We start from the raw sequence: 20,452 nt of genomic DNA, 5'->3' as shown, positions 1-20,452 counted from the left end.
ACTGATCCAGAGTTCCCGGGTTCGAACCCGACCGCGGCGGCTGCGTCTTTATGGAGAAAAAACGCTAAGGCGCCCGTGTGCTGTGCGATGTCAGTGCACGTTAAAGATCCCCAGGTGGTCGAAATTATTCAGGAGCCCTCTTCTTCTTCTTCTCCTCAAGTAATATGGCAAGAGCCCTCCACTACGGCACCTCTTCTTCCTTTCTTCTTTCACTCCCTCCTTTATCCCTTCCCTTACGGCGCGGTTCAGGTGCCCAACGATATATGAAACAGATGCTGCGCCATTTCCTTTCCCCCCAAAACCAATTATTATTATTATTATTATTATTATTATTATTATTATTATTATTATTATTATTATTATTATTAAAGAAAACAGAAGCAAAAGTGTCGATAACCGGATGCGGGCGCCTATCCCTGATAGCGACACGCAGACGGCCTTATAAGCTGGACCGTTCGCCACGCGTTCCGCTCTTCGAATTTCATTTGCCACCGATAGTACGTTTATTGGAACAGGAGACACGGTTGACGACTACACGCTGTCTATATATAGAATACGAACTACAGCGAAAAAATGGAGCGTAGTAAAAACGCACCTATGGCGGCGTAACGCTGATTAAAGCATCACCCACCAGAGATCCCCTGCCGCTTGCAGAGAGCGTTGCGGGCACAAATTTAGTGTCAGGCTGACTTATATGATCCATGGTTGTTCCAGTTGAAGTGACCTCCAGTTATACAAAAGGGTGATTTAAATTCCTAACAAGTATACCGATTGCTTAAAAGTGTGCTAGTTGTTTCTGTGATCCATGCACTATTTAAAAGAATGATGGCAGTCACTATATAAAAAGTTAACGGCTTGTCACACTATGCGATATGTTTATGGCAACGAAACACTCGTCTTTCACGCCTATAGCTGTTCTGTGAATTGGTTCCAGTCATAAATTTCTCCAACATCAGCACAATTCCACTCGCGTTCATCGCGGCACGCCATAAGTGTATACATATACGCTCCCTACGGGCAGGTTACTGTTTCGTCATCCTGCTTCGCGGAACACTGCGCCACCCCGCGGGATAAAAACCAGCTGCCTTCTCCCCTGTGCCCTCGTTTCTGTCTCAAGCGGTTTGTACAGTATACTATACAACTGTGCTCGAGGAGAACGAACGAATGGTCGGTTTGAACTGCCTCTTAAAAAATATAAATAAAATAATGACTGCGCAAAACGTTTGGAGCGCACGCCTGGCCGTGTCCCTGATGGTCAGTGGATGACGAACGCACATCGTTTCAGGAAACGAAACGTTGTCTCGTCTACGTGCACGCAGTGTACACCGCCAGGCAGAAGTGAGCACGTACAATGGACCGTCCTCATTCGCAGTCTGAAAGGCGGTGTGTTCAATTGAGGGCACTTATTTCTAAGAGCGGCATTAAGCATGCTAGCGCTCTTATTACTCTGGTCCAGACTACAGGGCTGCTTGTATTGTTCGCGACTGTGGAAAAGGGTCATGAACTACGCGGTATTCAATTACTTCTACTTTTTGAGCTGCTTCTTGTTATTTGACATATTGCACGGAAACACTGGTGACACTGATATTACCTGCACCGCCCGGAAAGGCTCAGTGCCTGCAAGGTGAGTGACTGTACGTGTACAGTCTTCTCCCAGTGGTGAGAGGTCCTATTGGGTCTGTTTCTACTCGTGAATAATTTTAGGGGCTTCATAATAATCTTTTCCTGCGACAAGCATTTGTTTAGTACCCTCTACGTGCAAGCAAGCAAGCAAGCAAGCAAGCAAGCAAGCAAGCAAGCAAGCGCGCGCGCGCGCGCACACACACACACACACACACACACACACACACACACACACACACACACACACACACACACACACACACACACACACACACACACACACACACACACACACACACACACACACACACACACACACACACACACACACACACACACACACACACACACACACACACACACACACACACACACACACACACACACACACACACACACACACACACACGCACGCACGCGCGCGCACGCGCGCGCACGCACGCACACGCACGCACACACGCACACGCGAACACTTCCTTTCCTCTCTCGCTCTTCGACTTTCACAGACAAGACAGCTGCAAAATCGGCTCGGTATTTGCAATGTATGCCACGGGCCCCAAAAGTTCCTAAAAACAATCGAAAACGAAGGAGTGGCCCTCAACATGTTCTCCCAAGGCTTTCACTCTTCCATTTCACTCTTCAAATGACGAAATCGCGTGTGCAGAGTGGCGACGGGGCTTCGCGTGTGCATAAAAGAAAGGGTTGAACACTGGTGGCCATCCTGTGTTCACTGCATCGTGTTCGCCCCTTCTCGGCGTTGACGTTGCTCTTCCAATGGTGCATTCCAATCAGCGATCCGGAGGAAGTTTTCTTGCTCCGCGAAACCTAAGAGCATGCTTCAATGAGCGATTTGTATTCAGACCCTGCGTTCTGATTGGACCGCGACGGTATATAATATACAGTTATATATATGAACCCTAGATTCCCTCGACACCTTACTCCTACACGGGTTATTAGAGCTTCTCCGGATCGACGATTGGAATACGCTTTAAGCACGCTGGTCGGCATGTTCGTGTCGTTCACCGAATGTGCTGCGCGGCAACACAGTGGTTCCTTGGGTGAGGAGACACAAGCTACCCCAAGAAAGGAGCCTTACAGACGAATCACCATCTTCTGAATATTTCCACGATGCTTGTTTAATATGATTGTAAAGACCAAGGGTTCACAACAGCCACTAACCACCTTTGCTCGCAAACAGCTTCGCAGAATTCACCGCCGTGATGGGCTGATGAGAGCTAGCATTCGAGTGACGATATGCCAGATCTTCATGAGACAGAGCATGGGATACAAATATCACACGACGCTTCCATCCGGGTTTTCTGCCTGTATGGCGCTCATTTTGACCCTGGCAATATTGACTGAAATTGTTACTTTATGGTCACGGTGGCTGAGTGGTTATGGGGCTCGGCTGCTGGCCCGAAAGACGCGGGCTCGATCCCGGCCGCGGCGGTCGAATTTCGATGGAGGCGAAATTATACAGGCCCGTGTACTGTGCGATGTCAGTGTACATAAAAGAACCCCAGGTGGTCGAAACTCCCGGAGCCCTTCACTACGGCGTCCCTCATAGCCCGAGTCGCTTTGGGACGTTAAACCCCCATAAACTAAGCCACTTTATGGTCACTGGATCAAATGCATAGTTAGCCAGTCGAGCACGCTTGCGCAAGAAGTTCTCTGCGAAAATGTTCTTCATACAGGTTTAGCTGTGCGGAACTGCTCACTGACGCCAAATCAACAGGTCCGACCGAGTCCGGGATGCGTGGCGGAAGTCACGTAGCACGCACAGCACCCATGTCGGAGAGCGTAAGCAGACCGGCATGTGTCTGCGATGGCTGAAACACGAGTCGCTGCACTGACGGCCCGATGCGGGCAGACGACGACACCACGATACGCAGCTCCTTCCGCCTTCCTAGACATGCGAAGCTCGGGCGAACCGCCGCCGAAGCTAGGCCGTGCTTCTTCCAGGCAGACGTTTTGTTACGTTTGCTACATTTCGACTGTCCATAGACTTCTTATAGATTGTACTGCCTTTTCATTTCATTTCGTCTATTCATAGTCTACATACAGACTGTCAGTAGACAAATGTCTACTAAAAGTGTATGGTCATAAAGCTATAGACTGTCCACAAAGTTTGTATTGCCTATAGACTAGTCTATACAGAAAGTCTATACACTTTATAAACAGAAGTCTATGGACAGTTTATAGACTGTCTGTCTAAAGAAATTTTTGTAAGGGTTGTTTGTTTCGGGGTGGCACTGAATGCCTTCCTGATTCACCGTGCTCGATGCCAGGACGTCAAGGTTTGACACGAAATGTAAGCACGGTATTGAACTTAGCCGGCTGGCGCAGATCTAAGTGAAGATTTACAGCTGAATTCTTAGAGGAGGACAGATGTAGAATACAAGAACTCGTTTACATGTGTAACCTTCTGTTCTTGCCTACAAATTCGGCTGCGTATGTTCATCCTGCCATCGAAAGCCGCGGTCGCGCATGACGTCGGTAACACTGAGGTCGCGCTGTGTAGTGTGACGTGGCAGCCATGGCTGCTCCAAAGCATGCTGAGCGTAATGCAGTTCTGAATGGTACGCCGGTCTCTAACAACGTCAGGTTGGCGTGGCAACAATATAATCTGGAGGGAGATACATATTATTTGCCGGGACCTGTACATTTGCTGGCCGGTCTGCAGGCAGGCGCTCTTTTCTAGGCTGTTTGCAACCCCCCCCCCCCCCCCCTCCCAAAGAACTTCCTTTGTTTCAGGGTGCAGGCAAACAACGTTTGACTCTGCCTGACGGGGGGAGTGTCTCGGCTTGGCGATGCTTGTTTTTCTTGATTGCAATGGGCAAGAACAAAAGATAACTGCTGGAATTAGAATCTATATGTGAGCTTGTGCAGTTGCAAATGCTTTTACTATCATCTTAAGAGCCACTTTTGTATTTTTTTCCTTTCGTCGCTGTACAAAGCGCTGCGCTCTCTATATACCAAGAAGGAAGAATTGATTTCATTTTTTTTACCTGCGGAGCCGCTTCCACGCGTGTCAGCCTGCGGGAAGTGAAATACAGCGGTGGGTACCGAAGCTCTGAGTGTCCTGTTACTTGGAATGAAGAGTTGGCATTCATGAGACATAAGTGCGCCTTTGAGAATACGGCATACAAAGTGTTGCTGCACTTGCACTATAGCCTCATGCTTGGACAAAAAAAAAAACATCTATAGCTAGCTGCGCTGTTAGAAAGCGCGGTACCATCAACCGCCATAATCCCTCTCCTCGTATAAAGTTCCGGCAAAGTTTCTAACAGTACTGTGCAGAACCACATCGCCTTTGTCTATCCACAGTTCACAGCAATGAGGCGTCGGGGATGTTCCTTAAGGGGACAATGAAAACAAATAGAAGTGGTAGGGTACCGCGTTCTAACCACAAAAAGACCATTCTCACAGAAAACAAATCTTTTACGAGCTATAGAAAAGACCAAAATACGAAATGCGTCAACACCGACTTTAGCATCGTGACGCGCTTATATATATATATATATATATATATATATATATATATATATATATATATATATATATATATATATATATATATATATATATATATATATATATATATATATAGTCATGTCTTTCAATACCGGATGAAATGTGCTCTGGAAACTGAATTAATGCCCTGAGATCAAAGAGGTTGCAACACCGTGGGCATGCTATGCCGTTGAACGACCGAGCACGGTTTCTCCTTCCCTGAAAGCTGAGTAGTCACCGCTGGCATTTTATAAGCGGGAAGAACGTCAGCGTCGCCGACGTAGCTGGGCATTCTTCATTGGGCTTCGCAGTCAACCCTGTATACCCTACCTAATGGAGTGATGGCCGGATGATGACCTGTGTCAGCCTTCAGAGTGGCTGCAGTTCCGTGCTATCAAACTACAGATAGTGCACCGTCAGCGCAGACAAACAGCAACAAATCATTGCTGGGTGTTCACTCTTTCCGCGAATTTCACTTCAGTCGCTATATATATATATATATATATATATATATATATATATATATATATATATATATATATATATATATATATATATATATATATATATATATATGGGGCATTGACACCGTGAGCAGAAGAAAAAGCTTCGCAGCCTTCGTCTTGTGCGAGTTCGATGACCTCTTGTGTTGTCTTCTGCAGCGGGAGAAACCGACAAAAGCGTCTGAAGTGAAATTCGCGGAAAGAGTGAACACCCAGCAATGATTTGTAGGCGTTTGTCGTCGCTGACGGTGCACTATCTGTAGTTCGATAGCACGGGGCTGCAGCGCTCTGAAGGTTGACATAGGTCATCATCCGGCCATCACTCTTCGAGCGAAAGCCACTTCAGGAGACCCATTGAGGAGGAGGCGCGAATTACAGGCATTTCGCCTTGCTGTCAAACCTCAGTTAGCATCGAAGATCACCCCTTTTGCCCTTTTTCGTGCAGTAAACAAAGGTCATTGCACTTTTAATATATACAAAAAAACATTAGAATCGACAGCGGACGCACAAGGTCGGCATTAAACACGCAGCGATATTCCTTGAGCGAGAAATCAATCTCAGGACAAAAAAAAAAAGATGCAGATGCAAGTGTTTTATTAAGTGCTTAAGCCAGTGATTGTTTTAATACCCACATCACCTCAGCGCGAAACGCAGATTCAGTTTTGATGCGCCAGGTTCTCTCCTGTGGTTGGAAAGCTTGGGAGAGGGAACTCCAATACCACGTACGCTGGCCTAAATGAAAATTATCCACAAATTGAAGACAGGCCTGCCCAATCGTACCTGCGAACTTAAATACTGCAAGTCTGAAGCAGAATAATTCGCACACAGCGGTTTTCTGGAAAAGGTATCCACTGACCTCTCAGGTGCTCATGTACCCATATTTTCCTCATATCGCGTGAGTGTTTTTGCAGGGGCTGCTGCTTGGACGGCCGGGTCGCGGCTATTTGTGCAAGGTCTTGACAGTGCGTATCACAAACGGACGAATACTGCGAAAATGGCTGATGCATAAATGGAGCCAATTGTGTACGTGTATCGGTGTCGATTTTTTTTTGTTCTTTGTCTGGTGTCGGGAAGGTGCGAGTATCTTCCGCCAAGTGCAGTCACTCATCGCATCGCTTATCTGTCATTGTTGCACTAGGGCGTGATTTGCACCGAAAAAAAAGCCTCAGATGTCATAAATATACACATCACATGCTTATGCTAATGCACGCATGCGCAGAAACAGTTCAGCCTCTTACACACCACTCGCCAGCACATCTGTGCTTCCTCGCGTACAAGCTTTCAAGAGCACTGCACATTAGGAATACGTTTTACACGAGCAGTGTGGTAGACTGAAAAGTGCGCAGTCATTTTCTACAGCGCCGGATTCGGTGCACTTTAATGCAATAACATTAGAGTCCACATCGACAGAAAACTCGGTGCCGTCTGACACGAAATTAGCTAATTGGTCGAGAGGGCGATTACGTCAGAAAGTCATGTGACCCTGTGACGCCATCACAATCTTCCCACCTTGGCATTTCACACCATGCGATTTCGCGTCCTGCGTTAGTCCCAAAGTTGCTTATAGGTTTAGATGGCGACGACGTCGCAACGTCACGGGACCACAGCGCGAAAATTAAAAACTGAAAAACAAGAGGAGACGGGCGCAAACGGAATATGGCTAGACAAGCAGTTCGGAACAGAAACAATACGATGACAGTGCCAACGTCGTGCATATGGTGAATTAACTGACACAGATACAGAAACGTGCTCCAGCAACGTTGCTTCTAATGCTGCGCATCTCATTCTAAAGGTGACTTAAGCGCACGTCCCGATAATTTTTATTGTTTTTTAGGAGAATTTATTCCTCCTTTCCGTTCCCCACTGAAAAATGTATATAGGTTTGAACGGGCCAGCAAATAGGATTATGGCACATTTGGTTTGGCTTTATAGGATGGACGTACCAAAGCGGCTCAGTCTATGAGGGACGCCGTAGTGGAGGGCTCCGGATAATTTCGACCGCCTGGGGATCTTAACGGGCACTAAAATTCCACAGTACACGGAATTTTCACATTTTTTCTCCATCGAAGTGCTACCGTATTGGGCGGGTTCGAACCCACGAACTTGCATGCACTGTGTGATGTAAGTGCATGGTAATTAACCACGGGTAATGGTAGTTATACGGAGCCCTCCACTAAGGAGTCACTCAAAGCTGAATCGCTTTGGAAGCTTCATCCTATAATGTTAAACGAAATGTGCCATAATCCTATTTGTCTGCTATTCAAACCTGTACACATTTTTCACACGTGTTGTTTGATCTACGCTGCCATCTAGGCTTTTCCCTCTTTGCATCTCGCAGCGGCAACGACGTGTCCGGTATTGCACTTGCTCCGGTGTTGCGGCTCTCCATTCGACATATCATTGCAAGCTCAAGATAAACGAAGCCGTTGCCGCCCTGTTTGCAGTCGAACCTTTCCCACGCGCTACCGCTCTGCGATAACCGCCAGTCCTCGAAGTCTCTCTCTCGACGGCGTGTGATCTGTGATCGGTTACACTCGTAAACACAATGTTCGCCTATGGCCTTATTCTCTTACACAAAACCGTGCACCATTGCGGAAGGCCTTCATCCATTTATTTTATTTAATAAGAACCTCAGTAACTAGCTAACTAGGAATAGCGGACCTCGAACAGCACGAGAACCTCGGTCAACACACGCTGAAAAGACCACCTTGGCTATCGGTAGAATGGCTGGAATCAGCAGCAATGAATCGTGGGATAGATTATGGACAACGTAAAGAGCTACGGAAAGGCAAATTACAATAAGCATATAGGCAGAGAAAGAGGACGCACCGTGTATTAAAGAACGAATTCTTGTTAACGATAACTTAGTAGGAGACAACCCTGTTGGAAAACAGAACAGAAAATGTTCTGTCATCACAACATATTTATTGTAGCATTTCTGGACGATAAGCTTGTAGTGACAGCAGGAAATTTTGTATTAACAACAGAATTTTCTGTAGTATTAAGCTGCCCTTGTCTTCGTGACAGAAGTACAGAAAAATACTACAATACTAAAAAAAAAATGTCGTTACAACGAATGTCGGGATTCTGTCGTTTTGCGACTGGGAAGAGGAGGAAATTGAAATAGGCGGGACATGTAATGCGAAGAACAGACGACCAAAAAGATATTTGGGTAACGGAGTGGATTCCAAGGGAATAAAACGCAGCCTATAGGGCGGCAGGGAGTCAGATGGAGCGATGAGATGAGGAAACGTGCTGGGATACGTTGGCCGTGAGTCGCGCGGAACAAGGCTAATCGAAGACCTGTGGGAGAGCCTTTGGCAGGCGATGTATACGTGACCTCGATGATGGTGATGGTGACGATCATGGACAATGACGGTTTTTGCACAGATTTCCTTACGACATCTGTTTGTCCCATCTCTCTTACTGTGCGCTGTCTGTTTTGCCGCTAATCCTTTTACGAAAAAAAAAAACCCGTGAAGTCAGTCTTTGATTGACTGACGCCTATAGCTCCCGAGCGCTGTACGAGTTTAAAGTTGGGGAAGACCTTATCTCTCGGCTGGAAATGCTGTGCAGGCCTTCCGTGCTGACAGGCGGTAGTTTTCCGCTACTGCCGACCCACGCGACGGAATTGCCACGCGTTGGCTCACGAGCTAGTAGTGCGTGTTATCGCCCGTCGTCTGAGTCGGCCCCGAGACTTCCGAGGAGGTTGTTATCACTGCGTCGTACAGAAACATCAAACGTCTTCCCGAAGGCGGCGTGTCACGAGTGTCGGGCTCAGCGCTTAGTCTTGCGTCGATCAAGAAAGCGGGGTAGTAGGTGATGGGGTTGGCTCGCTTATATGGTGCTGCGGTGCACCTTTTTATCTGCTCCTTGATAGCTTTAGATCTGGATGAAGGCGACGAGAGTGGTAGTTGAGCCCGAATGAGGGAGAGAGTGACGCTGTGTATGATGTAATCAAAATATAGGGTGAGGAAGTGGGATGTGGAGAGGAGCTTCCTGTTCGAGACACCAAGCCTCTGCCACGTCACTATCCGTCGCGGTGGCTCAGTGGGTTTGGGGCGATCGGCTGCTGAGCTTCCGAGCAAAAGCTCGCCGGTTAAAACGAGGTTATGGCGGCTGCGTTTAGGTGGAGGCGAAATGCAAAAATGTCTGTGCACCGATGTTTCAGTGCGCTTTGACCTGCTGTAACGCATAGCTTATCATTTACCGTAAAAATGCCAATCATTTCATCTTCTCTGGGGAAAAGCGCAAGCAAGCTTCATAGTTCTGCACAAACCTCATATTCCAACGTTTATGAGAACGAAGCCTCAGCTAACAGAGATGAAGAAGACATGCTCAAATATATCTTGTTAAAAATAACTGTGCCTAAACTTTCAGTGAACCTACTTTTATCCATCATATTCAGAACTTTCATCCGTCACATTTATTGTCTCGGCAGTACAGGGTTGAAGAACCTCAGGTGGTCGAAGTTAATCCGGAGAACCTCGACGCATGACTCAGAGCCCATATTACATCGTTGGTGCATAAAATCTTAATAACCGGGCACATTAGCATCGCTGTTATTAAAGACAGCTGCCGGAAGAGAGTAGGGACGAAAACATTTTATCTGCCTTCAGAATAGGAACAATACAACGACATTCAGCTACTAAGGACGCGAATTAAGTGCCCGACATACTTAGTCGCTTCACAGTTAGCTTGTTAAAAACAGTTGAATTACTTCTCCCTCCACAGTTGATTGAGGCCGCATTCAACGTTTCTGCATGTCTTGTGGCTGAGAAACGCACACCGAGCAAACCGTGAGAGAATGCATGAAGACTACAGCTGGTGATTCCGCCTCCCGAGCAAGAAATTTTCTGCTAAAGCACTTTAATAATCTGATTCTTGTTTTTCAAGAAATTCCTTTTTGTACTGTTAACGATTGAAGATATTGACAATGAAGACGTGGACACAGGAACAACGTACAAGACACAAACATCCCCTTTATCGCAACTATTGCGACTGTTATGACGAAACATTTATCAGAATTTCGAGAACCCTATCACTGCTATACTTTGTGTGTGAGTGAGTGAGAGAGAGAGAGAGGTGTTGGGCGAACAAATCCTGTACGCATACCGTATACGGCGGGGGTCCGTGATTGGTCATCAGGAGAAGGACATAGTGCAAGGAAAACCGTGCATCTCTAGTCGTTCTGGGATTTCGAGGGCTGGAACTTTGCCGACTGGGCTATGAGATCATAAGCACCAGCGTGGGAAAACCGTCAGGCGTTTGGCCTCTTCTGCAACGAAAAAGTGACGGTGACAACTGTGTTGTCTTCTCCCCTCCCATCTCTGTGGATGGATAGATTTCAATGGCATCGCCCCTTAAATCGAGGCAGCGGTGAGCTCCACCTTGGTACTAAATTAATGTGGCAGTTTTTTTTATTCCGAAACATTTCGCATTGTTCTGCTTGTTTGCCATTCCAAGCTTTTTCATTTCTACGTTCTAAGCAATATTATTTTGATTTCCGAGACGGTTCGCAGAAATTTTCCATTTGGCTTTTACGGCTCTTGCCCCGCCGCGGTGGCTCAGTGGTTAGGGCGCTCGACTACTGATCCGGAGTTCCCGGGTTCGAACCCGACCGCGGCGGCTGCGTTTTTATGGAGGAAAAACGGTAAGGCGCCCGTGTGCTGTGCGATGTCAGTGCACGTTAAAGATCCCCAGGTGGTCGAAATTATTCCGGAGCCCTCCACTACGGCACCTATTCTTCCTTTCTTCTTTCACTCCCTCGTTTATCCCTTCCCTTACGGCGCGGTTCAGGTGTCCAAAGATATATGAGACAGATACTGCGCCATTTCCTTTCCCCAAAAACCAATTATTATTATTATTATTATTATTATTTTACGGCTCCAGTACGTGTTATCTCCTAATCCCTACTGCTATTTAAATTTTGCTTTCATTGTCCCTAAAACCCAGAGCTTCAGGAAGACTGACCATGTCCTCCTTCATATCTGTATACGTATAGCTTTACAATCTCTCAGAACATGTTGAGTGTTTTCTACACTGCTCCCATAGACTACACAAATACCTTCTCATTGCTCATTCTTACTCTCGTGTTGCCTGCATGGTTGCAAGGCAACCTGACCTAGCCTCAGAAAGAAGGGCATTGCTTCTTGAATCGTCATGCAGCATTTCCTTCCGGATTTCACTCTTTCCGTCTCTCTATTCACGCTGTGAGTCTTTTGTTTCCGCTTTTTGTCTCCAGGTAGCAGCCTCGGTTTCGTGGACTTCCTTTTTGATGTTCGTGGTGGCTTCCTTTTCTTAGCTGCTGCCTCCGTACCCTGTCGAAAGCTTTCTGGTCCTTTTCCTCCACCGCGTGTCTACGTTATTACTGCACGAGTATCTGAAGACTTCGGCTATCCACTTCTCACCCATTTGTCTTATTCTCTTCTCAAACAACACTTTGGTCTGTTTCCCATGTTTCAAAGTACGACCAACCGCTATTTCTCTGTACATATTCCTTATTGTCTTTCCATGACAGTATAGATTTAATCTGTTAATCGATTTCTGGTTAATATCCAGCATTTAAAGTACATCTGCTTCAAGTGCATTACCGTCGACGTTCGTAGCTGTAATCCCCGGGACCATTACATCCTTCCGCAGTCCTCGTATTACTTCCTGACTATTGTATCCGCATAGTGCTCGATCCTTAATTATGGCCGTGTTCCTCTTTCTTTTCGTGTTTGGATGCTGTTCATGAGCCCTTAATATTCTATTTCTTCATCAATCCACACCCCCAGTTATGTGTGTTTCTATACGCTCGGTATTTCATCTCTCTGTTTTCATACCGTTTCAGCTCCGCTATCGGTAAATGTCATATCGCCTGTTTTTTTTTTTTTTCAACACTGAAACCAAATCAAATGTTTGCTGCTACCGTCCCACAGATATCTGAGAGGAGTTGTAGCTGGCTTTGGCTATCTGAAAAAGTACCAGATCATCCGCATAGTCTAAACCCGGAAGACATTGGATTGTTATTAGTGCTTGTCGACTTTACGTTAAGTTAAACTCACATCTACTACACGTTAAATATACGCTAAATTAAACTCGCCGGAATCATTACACCTTTCCACAGCACTCGCATCACTTCATATCTATTGTATCCCCACATTTCTCTATGGTGGTGGTGGTGGTGATGATGATATCCTCAGGCTTAATGGTATATACCCACGGTAGGGTATTGGCTAGGGTGTATTGCAGATACAAACGCACTCATGGACAAGGAGTGGAGTATTTGGACAATATTGTGTCTTTGAGTAGAATTTGTACAAAAAACTGAAAAACAAGACGGAAAAGAGAAAGCTGATTCATTGTAGCCGCGTTCCTCTTTCCTTTCGCCTTGAAATGTTCTAATAAATGCCCGCACTGCACCATCTCGTTGTTCATGAAAGAAGCGCGCTTGAAATTCGTAACCACATTCCCGGAACAACTGCCCAGCGCCCGCAGTACATGCCCTGCGTCACCATGGCGTCCATTAAGACTCATTCATCGAAGCCGGTTACGCCGTCACAGCACTGCGGTCAAGCCGCACCATCGGGCTGCGGGATCATCTCTTTCTGAGCTATTCCCGTTCCTGGTTCCCACGAAGCGTGACCAGAGGGCAGTGCTCTCGCTACTCAACCTCATCACTAGTGTCGTGAAACAAGCGCATCAGCCTCGAAATCCCGGACAGTGCGGTCCCTACTGGGTGTGCCTAAAACAGTGCACCTACAGGGACCAAAAACGCTTAGGTGCCGTTGGGCCGACATCCATTTGAGAAAAAAAAGTAAACGCCAGTGGCAAAGGCATTCAAGACGACCTTACACTTATTTGGACGACACGACCGGACGACCATTCTTAAACGGGCTCCGAAAGGAGCTCTAAATAAAGGTGGGGTATTCTGGGATGTTAACGTATTCCGCTCCACGAATATATTCCAGCAAGAATTTTTTTTTAATGCGTTTTGTAGAAGCTGAGTTATCTGTTGTCAAAATTTGAATTTCAGCGTCTTCGCGCCTTTCCCTCTACTCTCGTCACTTTTTACACGCTCAAAGGTCGGTGTTCCTACCACGACTCCAACGCCGAGGTGCGCGCGGAAATTTCCTGGTTGGCGGAGTTTTCTGACCAACCAGAGCGACGCTATTGATTGGCCGCGGACGTGGTAGCTATGCGACGCCTGGAAGAACCTAACCAATAGTCATCTCTGAACAAAATTACGCAGCAATGTGCGACGGTGGAGGGCGCGAGCATGAAAAAGTCGCCGGAAAGGACTCGCCAACTTTCCCGCACGACTGTGGGTTCTCTGCTGCATGTAGAAGTGAATTACTTGGCTCAAGTGTTCATGACGAGAGAAAGTAGTGATTGAGCGAGTTTATGTACTCTGCTCAGAAGGTGTTTTGGAGACCCTTTAAGAGCGTCCACTAGAATGGCTGAGATGGGTAACATTCTCGTACGACAGGAGGCGGAGGCGGAAATTTAGAGAAGACGCATTCCAAAGTCGACTTAGGCCAGGCTTACCTGGATCGCATAACTGCAACTGACGTCACACCACGTCACGTTACACAATGAAAAGAACGCGCAGTCCCCGTGACCCACCTGGATACAGTTCTCTTCGGCCACTAATTGAATTGCGGGAGTGTTTGGAACTCGACATACGACGCCGACCTTGCTTACAACAGAGTAAGTCCGGTATACAACTATCGCTGCAAAATGGTTGTCCCTTTCAGTAGAACATAAAAAGGCGACTTTCATGGAGGTGAACCGTGACACAACGTATGAGCGAAATAGGACGCCGAAATGAAAATTGGTTTTTGAGGAAACGAAATGGCGCAGTACCTGTCTCGCATCTCTCGCGGACACCTGAACTGCGCCTTAAGGGAAGGAATAAAGAGGGGGTGTGAAAGGAGAAATGAACCCGGGCGCGGCGGCTGCGTTTTTATGGAGGCAAAACGATAAGGCGTCCGTGTGCTGTGCGATGTCAGTGCACGTTAAAGATCCCAGGTGGTCGAAATTATTCCGGAGCCCTCCACTACGGCACATCTTTCTTCCTTTTCTTTCACTCCCCCTATATCCCTTCCCTTTCTTGCGCGGTTCACGTGTCCGCCGATATATGAGACAGATACTGCGCCATTTACTTTCCCCCAGAAATAATAATAATTATTATTATTAAAGAAGAAAGGAAGATAGAGGTGCCGTAGTGGAGGGCTCCGGAAAAATTTCTACCACCTGGGGCGACCTCCTCCTGAGGCTTGTCACCATAGATGCGTTCTATCACCTCTGCCCGCTTTTGTCTTCTTTCCTTGTTTATTTCTGGGTGCATGTTCTTGGGTAAGGGGGGAATCCTGAGATTGCTCCTAATCTCCATGTCGATATCCTCCCTCTGTCTAGCTCCCCTGTCTGTTTGGAGTCCGACTTCGGCTAGTGTGGCTCTTGTCGCATGTGTTGTGCTGTGTCTCTCTAGCTGTGATGTCTGGACTGCTTCTGCGAGCTCTGTAAGCGTGTTGTGTATGCCCAGTGCTAGGAGTTTTTCTGAGGATGTGCACATGGGCAGGCCTAGAGCTTTCTTGACGCACTTCCTTATGAGAGCGTCGATTTTGTTCCTCTCTGCTGCTTTGAGATTTAGGTACGGCGTGGCGTAGCCGATTCTACTTATTATGAAAGCGTGTATGAGCCTAAGTAGGTTTTTTTCTTTAAGACCGCCTCTTTTGCTCGAGACACGTTTGATGAGATTGAGGGTCTGCATCACGTGGCTCTCAAGCTTTTTGATGGTTATCGTGTTTCTCCCATTCGACTGCCTATGAAGGCCTAGGATTCTGATTGTCGCCTACGTAGACGCAGCGGGCGATAGACATAGTCAGTACACGACCGTCGCGGTAGTGAACGGAGCGGGTAGCCCCATCACGGTCGCAACTATCCTAGGGACAAACACCGAGACGGCGGAGGAGGTCGCAATAGCACTAGCTTGCGTCGGTTCCAAAGCTAAATACGTCATAAGCGACAGCAAAGCCGCAGTCCAAAATTTTGGTACAAGCGACATTGAATAGAACAATCAATATAATCTGGACCCCCGCGCACGAATCTGTCCGTGGCAACGAGGCGACCCACAAGGTAGCTCGAGATCTCTACCACCGAGCTGCACAAGACGGGCCACCGTTCGCAGATCACGGGAGAGAAGGGAGACTAATCTCCTGTCAGGAAGTTTCAGAATATTATAGACAACATCGCAGGTACTTTCCCCCACCTAGCAAAGCACTCAACAATCAACAGGCGGTGGCGTGGAGGCGTCTACAAACAGATGTCTACCCACACCCAATTCTAAGCAAACATATCATTCCAGAAATAGAGGACGATAGATGCAAGAAGTGCGGGGCGAGAGGGACCCTCGACCACATAATATGGGAGTGTAGCCAATCCCCAGGCAGGGCAAAGAACATTAATAGTAGAGACGCCTGGGAGACCTTGCTCCGGGGCACGGACCCTGAGCTCCAGCTCACCGCCGTCCGACTGGCTGAAGAGGCCGCCGGGATACAAGAGATCCTGGCCAGCATCTGACGCGACTACCCCATGCGGCCGGATCTCTCCTGATCCTCCTCCCTCAACTGAGGGTATGGGACAGGGGAGGTCTGGATGAGGTGGTCTCATTCTGTTGGACAATAAAGGTTTTTTTCACTCACCACCTGGGGATCTTTAACGTGCACTGGCATCGCACAGCACAAGGGGGCCTTAGCGTTTTTCCACCATCGAAACGCGGCCGGCGCGGTCGGCTTCAAACCCGGGAACTCCGGATCAGTAGCCGAGCGCCCTAACCACTGAGCCACCGCGGCGGGTAGCCGTGGGATCCATTCATCCACTTCATGATACCCGATAGACCGTAATTTCTTTTAATATGAAGTTATTCTTCGCTACGCCTTTCACATTGTATAAATAGCATGTACCCTGCCCTGAATTAGGGACTTGCTCTTTCTCAAAAGGCATGTATGCAGGGATCACTGTATGACAGGATGGCTATAGTGAGCGCCATTGCATCATCTTACACTAAGGCCGTTGTTTCCCTTTTGCTCTTTTATCGGCAGACGACCGGTAGCGGGTCAGAATGGGACGCCAGTATGGTGAGCGGCTGAGGTCAGTGTCCGTTATCTTATCGGCCGCGTGTTCGTCGTTTCTATACGGCGGCCGCAGACCGTGGGTCATCAGGATGGGGCCAGGCAGAAACAAACACTCGAGGAGAATCGAGTGCACGCGTGCTCCTACTATGCGCTCCAGGGGAAGATTGCAGCGGGTCGTCGAGGGTTGCCTCGGCGAGGCGACAGTGTGCACCGGCAGTGACGTACGGCCTTGTGAGGCCCTCTCGCTACCGCTGGAGATCTTCGGCGTTTATCTCAGGTCGCCAACGTGGGTTTTGAGTGACTGCTCTCATGGTGCGGACTGCGTGAGAGTATCGGCGACTCTGCGTGAATGCAGGACACTCGAGCGTGCTAATTTGTTCTGAACTCGTGTTATGAATAATAATAATAATAATAATTGGTTTTTTGGGGAAAGGAAATGGCGCAGTATCTGTCTCATATATCTTTGGACACCTGAACCGCGCCGTAAGGGAAGGAATAAAGGAGGGAGTGAAAGAAGAAAGGAAGAATAGGTGCCGTAGTGGAGGGCTCCGGCATAATTTCGACCACCTGGGGATCTTTAACGTGCACTGACATCGCACAGCACACGGACGCCTTAGCGTTTTTCCTCCGTAAAGAGGCAGCCGCCGCGGTCGGGTTCGAACCCGGGAACTCCGGATCAGTAGTCGGGCGCCCTAACCACCGAGCCACCGCGGCGGGTTATGAACGCCGAGTTAATTTTTAGAATAAATTCGATAGACCTAATCTTAATGGCTCGAAAACTATTATCGATAGCACTCACATGTTATCAACGTTAACCCCCTCCTCAACCCTTTTACGTAATGACCCAACCCAGGGGCCTTTAGGGAGAACATATGATGATGATGATGGACAGTCCCAGTTGGAACAAGAATAAATTAAGTTCAGTTGAAAAGAAAAGAGTTTTCAAAGATCTTCATCATCCCTCACTTAGCGCGCTAATGCGATAAAATTTAACAAGTTGCTTTAAGGTTATCGAAAAAAAATGTAGCCATAACAGTCCCAACATTACAGGTCTTTCACTGCAAAACAAGTTTTCATTCCCAAAAAGCTGAATTAAAGAAAAAGCTTTGATAACTTTTCAATATTAAATCGGTACCATTTATCGGTGATCACTTCTCTCCTAATTACATCTATCGCTAAAATATTTCTTTTGTATTCGGCCTGTGAGCACCTGTGAAATACCTGCTTATGTTTAATATTGTAGTGCTATAATTTTCCAGCTGTCTGCGCTGTGTTAATGCGTTCGCTAACATGCTATTATGTTAGAGTACTCCTTATGTTAACGCTTGATGCATTTTTTCAGCAATAAATCGGTGCCGTCGTCGCTATTGTTCTCAACCGGATGAATTTTTTTTTGCGTTTACTTAATCACGAAAGGTACCGTAGCATAGTGATGTTTTGCAACCTCTTTTGTGCTTGATACTCATGGTCTTTACTTCTCTACAGTATATTAATAAACTTAAGACTTGAAATACGATCGAGGAAAAATGGCCTCGCCTGCTACAGTGCCGATGGAGACTATGCCAGCACAGAGGCCACCGAGTGTTTGAATCGCAACTTAAGATTTGAAGGTTTAAGGTCCGTGAAGCCCGGCGTTCATGGCAGCTAGGGCAGCTGCATACATACGGCACGAGGAGTGCGAACAAATGCTCGCTGGCAAAAACTCTCATTTTTTACGTTAAATGCAACAATGCACTTCGCATTTCGAGCCGAAGTTGCATTTATTGTGCCGTGCGTTAAATTCACGTCGTTCGTTTTATCGCACCCTCTCCCTCAAGTCTAAGTCAGTTATGCTCCATTAGAGAAATTTTTCCTGTTTTAGAGAAATTGAGGGGTGACATTTAGCTAAAAGGGAACTTTCACGTAGTCTCAGAGAATTTTAAGTACCAAAATTGTCACATTTTTTTCCAGATAGACAGAGTTCTCGAGCTGCTGCAGGGAAAAATGGCCTAAAATAGGGAGCTAGGGAAATGGCCTCGCACTACAAGACAGGAAGCGAAGAAGTCGTGCTCACAACCGCAACAATTCATTTATACGTTCTTCTTAAACACATTTCTATTTCTATTCACATTTCTATTTACACATTTCGATTTAAAAAGCAGACCACGGACTCTTGCTGCGCCATGCAGCGCAAGTCTGCTGCGCTACGCCTGACACTCCGAAGCTTTCGAAGGGTGAGCAGGAGGAACATTATCCTGACGCTGAAAAATGATTAGTGCTAAGGTGTTACGTGAGCCGTGAAAATGATTCGGGCTGAATGCCAACAGCGCGCGAACTCTTCAAAATGATACGCGATCATCGCTATCAGGTAACGGCTTTTTTATGACATAGAATATTCCACGTGATAAAAAATAGAAATGTTCGCGTCGTATTTACGCGAACATTTCAGTTTTCAAGATCACATGCCAATCATAAGCTTGCCACAAACTGGTTCTATAGATCTAATGACTGCTAAAAAGGCACATTTATTACACGGACGGCAGTGGTAAGAAATTTTCTTGAGCGCAATACCTACCATTCTTCCCTAAACTGTACTTCCTCCTTCGAGTAGTATCGGCAAAAAATGAAACCAGAAAAAGACAATCGAAACACGAACCGCAAAATGAGAAGACCTTAGGTGGGGGAGCTCAATACCAGCGCAGGTCAGTTTCAGTTAGAAGACGCGAAGGCTGTCCTCTAGAAGTGTTTGTATTGTATTTCATCCCTTCGTTTGTACTTCATCTCCGGGAGCTAATATATTTGTGTTTTGTCTTGGCATTTCAGTTCTCTTGCATGCGTTTCATTTGTTGCTTATAATATGCAGACTCGACGTTGTCCTTTTGCTCACCTTGGAACGAAAGTCTTATCGAAGCAACCACGTCTCTACAACTATTGATCGTTAGACGATTAGCTTGCATACTCAGCATCGCTTAACTATGCAGCACCACAACTGACTAATCAGAATAACTAACAATGGAAGCTACAGCTAGCTTGGCTGACATGAACCAAGATTGTTCGAGCTGTTCGCAACTGAGGATGGTTTGTTACTGGTCACCTGGGTTGGTCGTGGCTCCTGTCAGGTGCAAAGCACTTTTCCTTTGTCTATTCAGCTCCTGGTTTTCTGCTGCGCTCAATTCTGTGAGACAGTGTACGGTTGATCTATCGCAGAAGAGAGCGCATGCGTGGTACTTCAGTCTAAGCTCAATACAAGGTGGGTGACTGTCAATAAAACGCCAGTCTAAGCTGTCGGAGGACGAACAGTATTTCTCCTTGGTCTCTGTACGCACGATGGTTGATATAGATGATGGGAAATCGTCGCTGATCCAAGAAATCTGCCTTCAAAAGGCGCCATCACCAGCAAAGATACAGACTACTATGGGACAACAAGGTTGTGTGGGTGCTGCAAAGACCAGCAGACTCTGTTACTGCTTCCCCTTTCACTCAGGGAACGTGAGCGCGACAACTTAACGATAAATATCTGCACGGCCGCTTTAACCCGAAACCCTGCGCGTCAGCGATTTGACCGGGCGAACTTCCTCAACGCAACGGCTTTGTTTACAACCTCCGGCCGTAGCGTGGTCATTGTCAGGACAAGCACGTAGCACATTCGCTCTCGACTCCTGGCCGGTTTGGTCATGCAGCTCTCAAATGTTTTTCCGCTTCTCGAACGAACCT

At 47.0% G+C, this 20,452-nt stretch overlaps 1 protein-coding gene across 2 annotated transcripts in view; it reads right to left on the bottom strand.

The window, feature by feature from the left end:
- Window positions 1-20,452, bottom strand: part of LOC144128413 (choline/ethanolamine kinase) — a 134,793-nt gene that overhangs the window by 55,200 nt on the left and 59,141 nt on the right. The gene's annotated exons all lie outside the window — the stretch shown is intronic.

The sequence above is a fragment of the Amblyomma americanum genome, chromosome 4 (genome assembly GCF_052857255.1).
Source record: "Amblyomma americanum isolate KBUSLIRL-KWMA chromosome 4, ASM5285725v1, whole genome shotgun sequence".
NCBI lineage: Eukaryota > Metazoa > Arthropoda > Arachnida > Ixodida > Ixodidae > Amblyomma > Amblyomma americanum.
This window is presented reverse-complemented; position numbering and strand designations above follow the sequence as displayed.